This window comes from Pungitius pungitius, chromosome 8 (genome assembly GCF_949316345.1).
Source record: "Pungitius pungitius chromosome 8, fPunPun2.1, whole genome shotgun sequence".
Lineage (NCBI taxonomy): Eukaryota > Metazoa > Chordata > Actinopteri > Perciformes > Gasterosteidae > Pungitius > Pungitius pungitius.
This window is the reverse complement of record NC_084907.1, coordinates 17047008-17057338: the sequence shown is the minus strand read 5'-3', so window position 1 is coordinate 17057338 and position 10331 is coordinate 17047008. Positions and strand designations below refer to the sequence as shown.

The 10331-nt window shown below is 40.8% G+C and overlaps 1 protein-coding gene across 6 annotated transcripts in view; it reads right to left on the bottom strand.

Moving 5' to 3' along the window:
* Window positions 1-10083, bottom strand: part of dlgap4b (discs, large (Drosophila) homolog-associated protein 4b) — an 84167-nt gene extending 74084 nt beyond the window's left edge. For all 6 annotated transcript variants that reach the window (XM_037490333.2, XM_037490336.2, XM_037490335.2 and 3 more), the window contains exon 1: window positions 9666-10083. The gene's annotated coding sequence lies outside the window, so the exon portion shown is untranslated. The remainder of the gene's footprint in view (window positions 1-9665) is intronic.
* Window positions 10084-10331: the final 248 nt, after the last annotated feature.

Here is a 10331-nt window from a genome sequence, read left to right as displayed (position 1 = left end):
TAAAAGGTCACTAATATGATCAGTCATTATACTTTCTCCTCCCACGTATAAAATGCCACTTAGCGTGCAAGGTTTGCATGACAACACATTTAATGTCATCGGTTTCTCAAAAGCAAAGGCAATGTAAGGCAATGTATAAATTAGGTGCAGCTTTTTAGCTTAGCTTATTAGAGAAGTATTGATTTCTGTGTGACTATATGTTGTTTTTGTTGAAATAAGTTGCATTAGACAGATACATCTTCCAATTTCCAATTATTTGTCCAAACCATTTACAACAACGAGGGAAAAAATACAATATTTAGAATCAAGGTACTGTGACATTTTCAAACAATACGTTCCAGCACAACAGCATCAGCTATTGCAATATAAATGCAACTAAAGATGTCCTGAATCCAAACGGAGGAGAAATTGTTATTTCCTGAAATGTCAGGGAAAGAAGAAGAACAAACCGGGTAAAGGGCATGACTTTTTCAACCTTTGTCAGTTCAACTTGTAAGAGTCTCGGTCAAGTCCTCGTTACCGAGATACTTTTTACTCTCGCCTCAGGTATACATTTTTAGAATCAATGTTTTTGTCTTTATGTCTGTCCCCTTGTCATCGCCTGCTTACTGCTATGCCACGTATGAATAGCATTATCTCATTAACGTCAGTTTCTACTGGTTGGGCTTCATAGAGAGTACTAATTAATATGTTTTATTTTCCACTGTGTCTACAGTATTTAATATGTTGTTACAGTGTGCACAGGTTACTTAAAACCCTCAACCCAACAATCCAAAGTCAAACTATTGTGTTTTATTCACAACAAAAAAAGCAAGTGGAAACACTAGTAATTTCCGAAGACAAAGATAGTCTGTATTAAATAAATGATTTATGGCTTCCAGACAGAAATCTGACATGTTTTGTAATATGTATCCTTATTGCTCACGTCATTGGTGCTGTAAAAAGCTGCTGCAATATGATAAGTGCTTTAATGCCAAGAGGGCTTATTCCTCCCTTCACAACTTCTCAAATGCACTGACAAGGCGTCAATGACTCAGGCTGATGAGAGGGAGGGAGGAAGTTTAGCATGATTAGCTCTCCCATGCTAAGCAAGTGTGACGCTGCATAAAAAGGATATAATTAGCAGCACTTTCTTCAGATAAGCCAAGGTCGCTTCAGGCCATTCAATCAGGATTCACTCATGGTTTGACTGGCATTTATAACCTTTTTAATCTTCTGAGCTGTATAAACACTCAGTGATGCAGGCCTATGGTTACAAACTAACAGTTGATGTTAAGGTTACTCAGAAACTACATGCAAGGCCGCAGAATTTTCTACATTTATTTTCATTAAAACAAGAGATGGAATATCCTTATACCAAAAATCTATGTATGTTCAAAGTGTGTCTTTTAAAAATAGAAATAAATGGTATGTTGAAGGCGGGTTGGGGGGGGGGTGAATACATAATTTGCTCATGTTGGCCACTAAGTAACAAGATTTCAGTATTGATTTTAGTATTTCAGGTAATCATTTACACGATTTGTCAATATAACAAGATTATGAGTCTGCAGGGACACTAGCAGCTCGCTGGGGTTGTACTTCAGTGTAATGTACTGTGCTGTGTATTGTAAAACCAGTTTTGAGAGTTGCGCTCGATGAAAACCATATGGACAGTAAGTATACAGAAACCCATGAAAACAACATATAACCTGTACACGGACTCAATGTATTTAAGTAGAGTATACAATAGGTCACCGCTGCTACACAAATCACACTAATGAACCTTTTTTTTAACTAACTGTGAAACATCTTGTGGATGAAACTATTTAACATGAAAGATTAGATTTCAATCTAAGGAAATGGTGCTTTGTCAGGTAAAGCCCCTTTAAAGAGAAGAAAAGTCAGCAAAGCATGGACTGACAGTGACACAGAACACCAGAGAGCATTCCTCAGTTGTCGAGGAAACAATCTCTGTAGTTACAGATCAAAGCCGTATACACAGATGTATAAATACACTGCACTGCTCATTTGATTCTCTTGAGCTGGCATCTGAACCTGGCATTTCCCCTGTCTGTTTATTTATTTCCACATCCTCACTTTCTTCCTTTCCAGTTATTCGTCTCACTGTGATTTCCTTTATGAGTCACCTACAGGTCCGCGCCGCCGAGGACTCCAGTAATTACTCCAAAACGAAAGCCATGCCAGGGTTATTTTTATTTCGAAGTTCGAACACAGGACATATCAAAGTAATTTCACAAATCCTGGGAGGAATTAAAAAACGTGGATGGAAAATTAGAATAACAATCGAGTAAAGAACAGAATATTAATAAGGAATAAAAGTAATAACAGGCTAATAAAATCTACCCTTTAAAACCGATTGCGGCAATCATAGAAACCACACGGAACCAGCATCATATATGCAGTGTGCACATGCATAGAGCATAGCATCATGTGTGTGCGCATTGTCTCACACACAAATAGATAAACACATCACTGTTTAACTAATCATCTCCACATGCACTTTGATTCCAATCAGAGTAAAGACAATTAAACACTCTCAGGTGCTGCACAAACTAATCAAGACCCAAAACCCAATTAATTCAGGTCTGAACAAAACTACCAGAGGCATTTATCTATTCATTAGTCAGGTCTGGAAACAGCAAACGGCGTGAATAAATCTAAATCAGCATCATGTGAAGCAATTAGAGCGGCAAACCAAGCTTAGGCGGTGTTTGTTTGCAACTTGGTACCTTCAGTCTTTCCACTGTCATTAACTTGTGCCCCAGCGTGTAACTTCTCCTGCACGCTGGATCCCGGCCTACCACGGGCCGACGCACTGTTAAGTCATCATTTGTGACATTTTCATATGAACACACCTCTGTTTTACAATGCTGAAAATGTTACGCGAAATATCTCATAAAATATCTGTGCATTGCTCGGGCAGCGGGAGCCACCTTGGATGGCCAGAACCAGCTTCCCTACAAACTCAGACTTCATCAAGAGAAAATTCTCATTGTATTGGACCAGTGGCTTGATTAAGTTTGAGCTTGTCCACTAAAACATTTGGTCTGGACTTTGGTTCTTAGTCATGCAGTCTAATTTGGGCTGAGTATGTGTTTGCAGCTGTAGCAGTAATAAATAAGTATGCATATATTTACACACAAAGTCATTAAATCTGGTGACAAATTTCCACACATAGCAATTAAGAGAGCAAATGATGTGTTAAAAAGCATTTGACTAATTACTGGGGGATGTTCAGGTTTGAGCCCTATTAATTCTTAATTCATGTTGTATGCGAGTGCGTTTTAAATATGGGAATAAATGCTAACTGTGTTCACCTGTGTGTGAAAATATAATCTTACACTTTCTCACCTGCACTATGAAGAATTTTACAGATTGTATTAACAGAACAGATCAGTTATGCTGTGCTTTTTAATACAAATACTTGCCTCTCTTTCAATTTATGAAAAATCTTCATTGGTGACTTAACTAGATTTTGCACCTGGACTACAGGTACTGATGTTCCATTGGATTCTCTTAATGTACAGACAGAAATATTGAAATTACCAACGGAGTGCCTTATTTTATAAGGAGTATGAGAAAGGTACCGGAACCGTAAAAATGTACCTGCTCTATCGGACCCACCAAGTTAGACTGGATGCAGTAGGACATCCTAATACATTCAACATACTACTGCATGTATTCTGACATACAAAATTGTATCTTGTACGGCTAGTGGAACGCACAGATAATATTTATGCCGACACAAAAAGTTGTCCTTATACAAGTCAGACTTGAATGATTTGACTTGTGAGATAGAAAGAGATAGTTTGACACTTATTTATTTATTTGCTATTCTTGTAAAAAGTAAGATGTGAGGATCAATATCTATATCTGCATACCAAATATGAAGTTGCGAGCAGGAGAGGATATAGACTAGAAGCACTGGAGTTTGTTGGCACTGGACTCTCTGGATACTTTGTTTCTTACGAAACATTATGAGATGGCAGTGGTACATAGACAAAAACACACATGCAGAGCTTCTGGCAGTTGAAGTAAACAGGGATCGATGAAAAATCTCCCACTCCCACTCTGATCGGAAACCGAAAACCGACCTGGATTCGCTCAATCCAATAAAAAAAACGTTAAGACTGTCAGATTTTTGAAGGGCCGCAAACAACCACGGCCCGTTGCTGAGGCTATCCGTCAGAGCAGTGAGGGGGAAAGGATTAAGGCCGCTGAGAAAGAGCGAGACAGAGAGGGGTCTGCATCCTAATGAAGGCCTGAGTGTGGACCAGCCTTGTTATGAGGTGGCTCAGGGGAGGGAGGGGGGGGGGGGGGGGGGGGATGCAGCGATGGGTAAGTGTTTGCTGTGGGAGGAGGGGGCAGGATACGGGATAAGGAAAAATGGGAACATACAGAAAAAGATTCATGAATAAATTTGGATAAGAGGGGTAGCGTGCATGAACAAAATAAAACCTTATTACAGTTATAGAATAAAAATTAAAATATTTTTTGATTCCCCACCACATCCATCATAACGGTATTTTGCACTTCATTGGTCATTCGGTCATGGCCGTCGGCTCTCACACGCTCTAAAGTTCAAGTTACTACAAAATCACCTAAAAAGCTCAAAAATAAAAGATCTCCCTACAGTCACTGTACTGACAAAGGCAAAATGATTGCCTTTGTACATAGGAATTTAATCTATGCACTGACGTATTAAAATATGTTCCTCTGGGCTTTCTTTTTATCATTATGAAGCTATCTGATGGATGCCGTTTGTTTACGAAAATAGTGCAATCATGTGACACGCATATCTTAATCCTTTTTTTTTAATCTGCTGAATTTGAATTGTTGCAGCTATACATTTGTGTTGACCTAAGGTGGGTGTTTTGCATGCAGCTTTTCATGATCATTAGCAGATCTTTGGAAAAGTGCAGTTTTATACTGCTTGAGCCTTGCAGTATTAAAAACTAAGGAGAGCCACAGTTTAAAGTATCTCTTTTGTGGTCACTAATTCAATGCAAGACATATATTTCAAAGAGGCAGCAGGTAAACAAATCAGTATGCAAACGTAGTTCACATCATCTTTTACCCTGTCAGACTGGAGTCCTCATCGACTGACATTTTCATGAAATGTTTACTGAGCTGTGCTTTTGGAACCAAAACACTACCTCTCCATAGCTTTATGTGATTTACTTGCTTAAACTTGATCATATTTTGTATTCACAAAACGCCGCCGGTGTAATCAATGGAAAAACAATGCCAGTGAATGTTGAAAAATAGCAACAGTAATCAACAGCTTTGCGGAATCCTTTTGTTTGAAAAGTGGGTTGTATTTCCTCCCTAAAACCTTGATTTAGAGGTGCACGAAACAGATTATTTGTGCAGCAATAACAAGCGTCACACCGACCGTAGCAGCACATAATGCCGTGTGCAGAATTGCAGCCGCCTGTGCGGTAAAGCTCCACTTTTGACGGTCTGAACATGTGCCAACCACTTGTATCCAAGAGCAGCGCGGCCAGCATGGCAACAGCTTCATGGCAGGGGAAAAGAGGGTTTGGCACCTATTCAGAAGCCTGCTACCTCTGGTGAGACGTACAGTAAGTACTTAATTAGAGTGGATGGTCTAGGGTTTTTGATTGGTGGAATAGAATCTAATTGATGTGAAACAGGTCTTGCTTCATGAAAACAAAAGCCAGACTACACTGCTTAGATTTCCCAGGGGGAAAGTTGTGGGTGGGAGGTTTGCACCACAACTAACGGGTCTTTGGTTTGAAGGACAGATAGAATTTGCCAGCTCATTTCTCATTTAAGCAGATTCGGTAACCACCGACTTGACTCACATGTTTTGTCCTGCACTGGCATCTGACTTGTGGTGAGGTCTTTTGAACACAATCTGAGCCTTTTAAAATTGTTTGCTATCCAAATGCATGAAGAATAAACACAACTCAAAGTTTAGTTCTCAAACTAGGCTTGAGTGGTCATAACTTTTAATCTGAGATCAAAGACTGATACTTGTTCACTACGTTACGTTTGATTGAGGGCAGAGGTTAGATTAATTCTGTATTTCATACACAATACTGAAACACTGACTATCGAAACGCTTTCTCGGTCACAACTGAAATGACTCGGATCAATACGTGAACGCTTGCACATCCTCAAGTGTGAAAAACCTATACATACACATCTGAAACATTTATTCAAATATATGTAAACACTTGCACGTGTATCTAAAATGTGATCATATTTTTTTTCTAACTCCAGAGAGCAAAAAAAAAAAGGGGGGGGGGGTGTTCCTTTCTCTGTGTGAATTATTCAGTTTTAGCATTGCTAGCTATCCCATAAAACTTCTATTGGAGGTAAATAGATACAGGTTATGTCAATACTTTGCTCTCATTTCTAACAGCTTATAAAGCCCTGGTTTGTACGTTTCTCTCTTGCTCACTGACCACAATCAGTCCTCTCAGGTCCTCAGACAGAGACTTTACCCAGAGATGGATCCAGGTCTTGTTATTACGGTCCAGACTTCAGGTTTGTAAAAATGGGTTCACTTTCAAAAGCAAACGCAAAACATTATTAATCTCTCAGGTTTATGGTTAATTATATGGGTGGAGTGCAGCGGTTTCCATGTGATTGTGTTGATAAAAAAAACTTTGCACTGTCATTTCCCTATCAGCAGTAGCATTCTTCAGTAAAAAAAAACTAGACCAGTTTTGTAAATAGATTCGGAGCATTGATCTATTTCTAAAACGCTTCACATGGAAGAAGTAAAAAAAAAAAGCACACAGACATTTAAAAGACTTTCTTCTGCAGACCGTTTACAATTGCGGGGAATGGCGACATCTTTTCTCCCTGGTGAGGCCGCTTGAACATGGATTTCAGATACTACTGTCCCTTTCTGAGGCTTCATGTTTTCATCCTTGAACTTCAAAACTTGTAACATTTACTTTTTTGTCTTTAACATTTCCAAGATGCCAACATTATTACTGCGGTAACATTAAAGCATCAAATAAATTATTAATTATGAGTTAGCCCGGACACTTCCACAAATTAAAACCCTTTCAGAAACACAAGAGGGGAAATGATTGTATTGCCTTCGTCCCTTCATTGATGCAATATGATGTAATCTAGCCCCCCTGCCCGAGAAGTGGAATACACACCTTCGACTCTGCAGATATTTAATACAGGACTGCTCTATACATTATAAATGTCCCTCTGCAATATACCATCCCCATAAAACAAAGCCACTGCACAAAGAAAACAGAGATGACACGTCCTTGGAATATTGCCGGGTATTGGCAATTATATTCTGATCCTTTATCTTTTCTTTCTTGTGTCACTCTAAACGCGGCCATTCGTGACACACATCAAGGCAGGTCCATTCCATTTTTGTTTTCTTTTCGATTTTCACATCATTCATAGACTCCCGACAGTGTTACTTATATACTCAAATCTGAATTAAAAGGGATTTCCAATTCCCCGTCGCAGAGTTCATTTTAATGGAAAGCTGTGAAAATGCAATAAGTTAGTGTGTAATAGTGTCCACTTGAACTGACAATGATAATGATTTTTAGGTTGGAGCTTTTTTAAATACGTTATTTTCTGCTCCTTTCCCGAGCCCACCCTCATGACGGGGAACTGATACCTTGCTCTTACAAAGGCTACATGCGACCCAACTACAACAAATCTGAACCAACACAGAGTCAACTAGAGTTCAGATTACTAATAAGGTTTTTTATTACCTTACTTTGGTGAACCACGTCACTGCAATGTGGATGTTTCCATTTCACTAAGCAGACGAGAAGAAGTAAGTAGATAACAACAGCTCAAGGCGTAGTGCAGGTTGTCAACAAATGAAGTAATAAAATAAACATAATCAAATTGTGGAACAAGATAACGCAGATGAGAGGTGCAAAGAACACCGATTTGATCAAATAATATCCAACATGGCGGTGGGTTGGTGCGCTTCTTTTTCTGTGTGTGTGTGTGTGTGTGTGACATGCAGAGAGGGCAGAGTGCCACTGTGAGTGACGAGATACGATGAGACACAGTTTGAGTGTGTGCATACTAGCAGGATGGAGAGAGAGCTAGTGTGTGAAAGTGGATGAGAGAGAGCCGGAGAGCCAGAGAGGGAAGATGGATATAAATGGCTGTGAGTTAGCATAGTCTGCTAGTTTTTTTTCATTATATTTTTGCTGACGCAAATCGAGGCCACTGAAGCAGCAGTTAGGCCGCTTTTCAGGTCACTCAAAAAGCTTTGCTAAAAGGGTAGCTGGACCTTAATCCATTGTTAATTTGATGGAATGAAATACACTGCAACCTACTAAAGGATCCACACATGCTGTTGTACATCAATTGATTACAACTTGTCTCATGTCATCGACTCTGGAGCCACTCTGGATTTAATTTCATTAAACTAGTAAATACTATTGATTATTCTTAATTAGTATCCCGGGCCGGGAACAGCTGGATCTGGATCAGCTATAGGTGCTGTATCATTTAAAGTGCCCAACAGAGAGAGATGAATCCTTCATACTAGTGAGCTGACGTGAGTGACTACTGAGTGGACAGAGCTGGTTTGGTGATTCATTCCAGTTTGTGGATTACCTGACCTTGTAAGGATGGAACTGGTAGTCTGAGCTAAATCATTCTGTCCAGAAATGCACTATGTGTGTAATGTAAGGCTGCTGCAGGGGCCAAATGGCAGCAATTTATCAATTTTCTTTGCCACTTGCAAGACAGAGAAATTATTCACTATTTGCAGAAAACGAATAGTTTTTTTTTTCCACCTCCATAAAGCACGAGGCAATGCTGCTTGTCCCAATTCTCTGTGGGGAAAAAAAGAGTAAAGAAAAACCTACTTGAATCATTCCTCTCAAGAGGGTCTGTGCTGGAGTGTCTTTAACAAACAGAATGATGCCTCTTGATGTTCAACAGCGAAAAGATGAGCCAAAGCGAGTCTCGGGGTTCCTTTGGGCCACCTGACACTGTGGTGAAGAGCAAGCTCTGATTCCTCAAATCTTGGGTATACAGGATGTCTTTTATGTATTATCAACAAATAGTACTTGTGAGAATACACTGAAACTCCAGGCATCATATTAACTCCGTGAGAGCCTATGGGAATGCAGGATTTGATTATCCTTATCTTAACAAAAGCTCCTAAACTCACATTGGACTACTTTCTCCTCACAAATGATGCTTGTCATTTACACAGAGGGGGCAAAGAACCAACCGTACAACAGTGTGTTAAACATGGCATTGACCCGATGTGACAGTGCCATTCGGCCAAAAAAACACCACCGACTCCGAACCTCCATTGCGCACGCATTCACCTGTCACAAATACCACGGCTGAGACACCGAGGAAGGGGAGCTGCATCGGGTTTAGACACACAGCATCACACGGGCAGATGGCCCACTCTTGTTATGCTACACCACGGACACACAAAGCCCACATTCTGCCACGGTTCAACTGCGAGGTTTTTCCAACCAGCAGCCCGCGTGTCTTTTAACCCCGCAAAAGGCGCAGCGGAAACGTTAAAATGCCGACTTTAATTACAGCTTCCGAAATCGGCGTGAGTCACCTTTCCCACGCACGTTGAACGAAACCTTCACTCGGACTTGATACTGAGAACACACAACAACGCACACCGGAGGAGGTTCGCGTATCCCGTCATTTACCTTCGAGTCGGAGCGCCTCGTGCCAACTGGAGATGGCGACTCGTGGTGGTTTTATCCGCGTTTCGTCCGTAACTTCCCGGGCAGGACTTCTGTTCCAGAAGACGCGCAGATAGAAAAGAAAGGGGGGAGGAAGAGGAACAAGAAGGAGGAGAAGGAGAAGAGGAAGAAGAAACACGCGCAAGCGTCACTGTGACGGCTTGTTGGCCCGGTTAACGTTAGTTTCACCGTCGAGAGGAAAAACCAGAGCTGCTGTCCACGGCTGTGTCCATTAGCAAGCTTTAGATTCACCTGGACGCTCAGAGACCACAGCCAGTCCAAGACTGAGGGGGGACACAGAGGGAGAGAGAGAGAGAGAGAGAGAGAGAGAGGACTGCTTCCGTCTTCCAAGCGAGCCGAGAGATACTGAGATACTGCTGCATCCAACAAACTCCAGAGAGAGAGAGAGAGAGAGAGAGAGAGAGAGAGAGAGAGAGAGGGGGGGGGGGAGAGAGAGAGAGGCAAATCTCAAGTGAAGGGCTTCAGCGTATTTAGGTTACCAATCATTCATCTTTAGTGGTTTGTGCCCACATGCATGAAGACGATTTAAATGACCTCACGAAGATCATTTTCCTGCATTGTTATTTTTACTGAACCATTACCATCGACATTGTGTTTGAAAAATGTGTT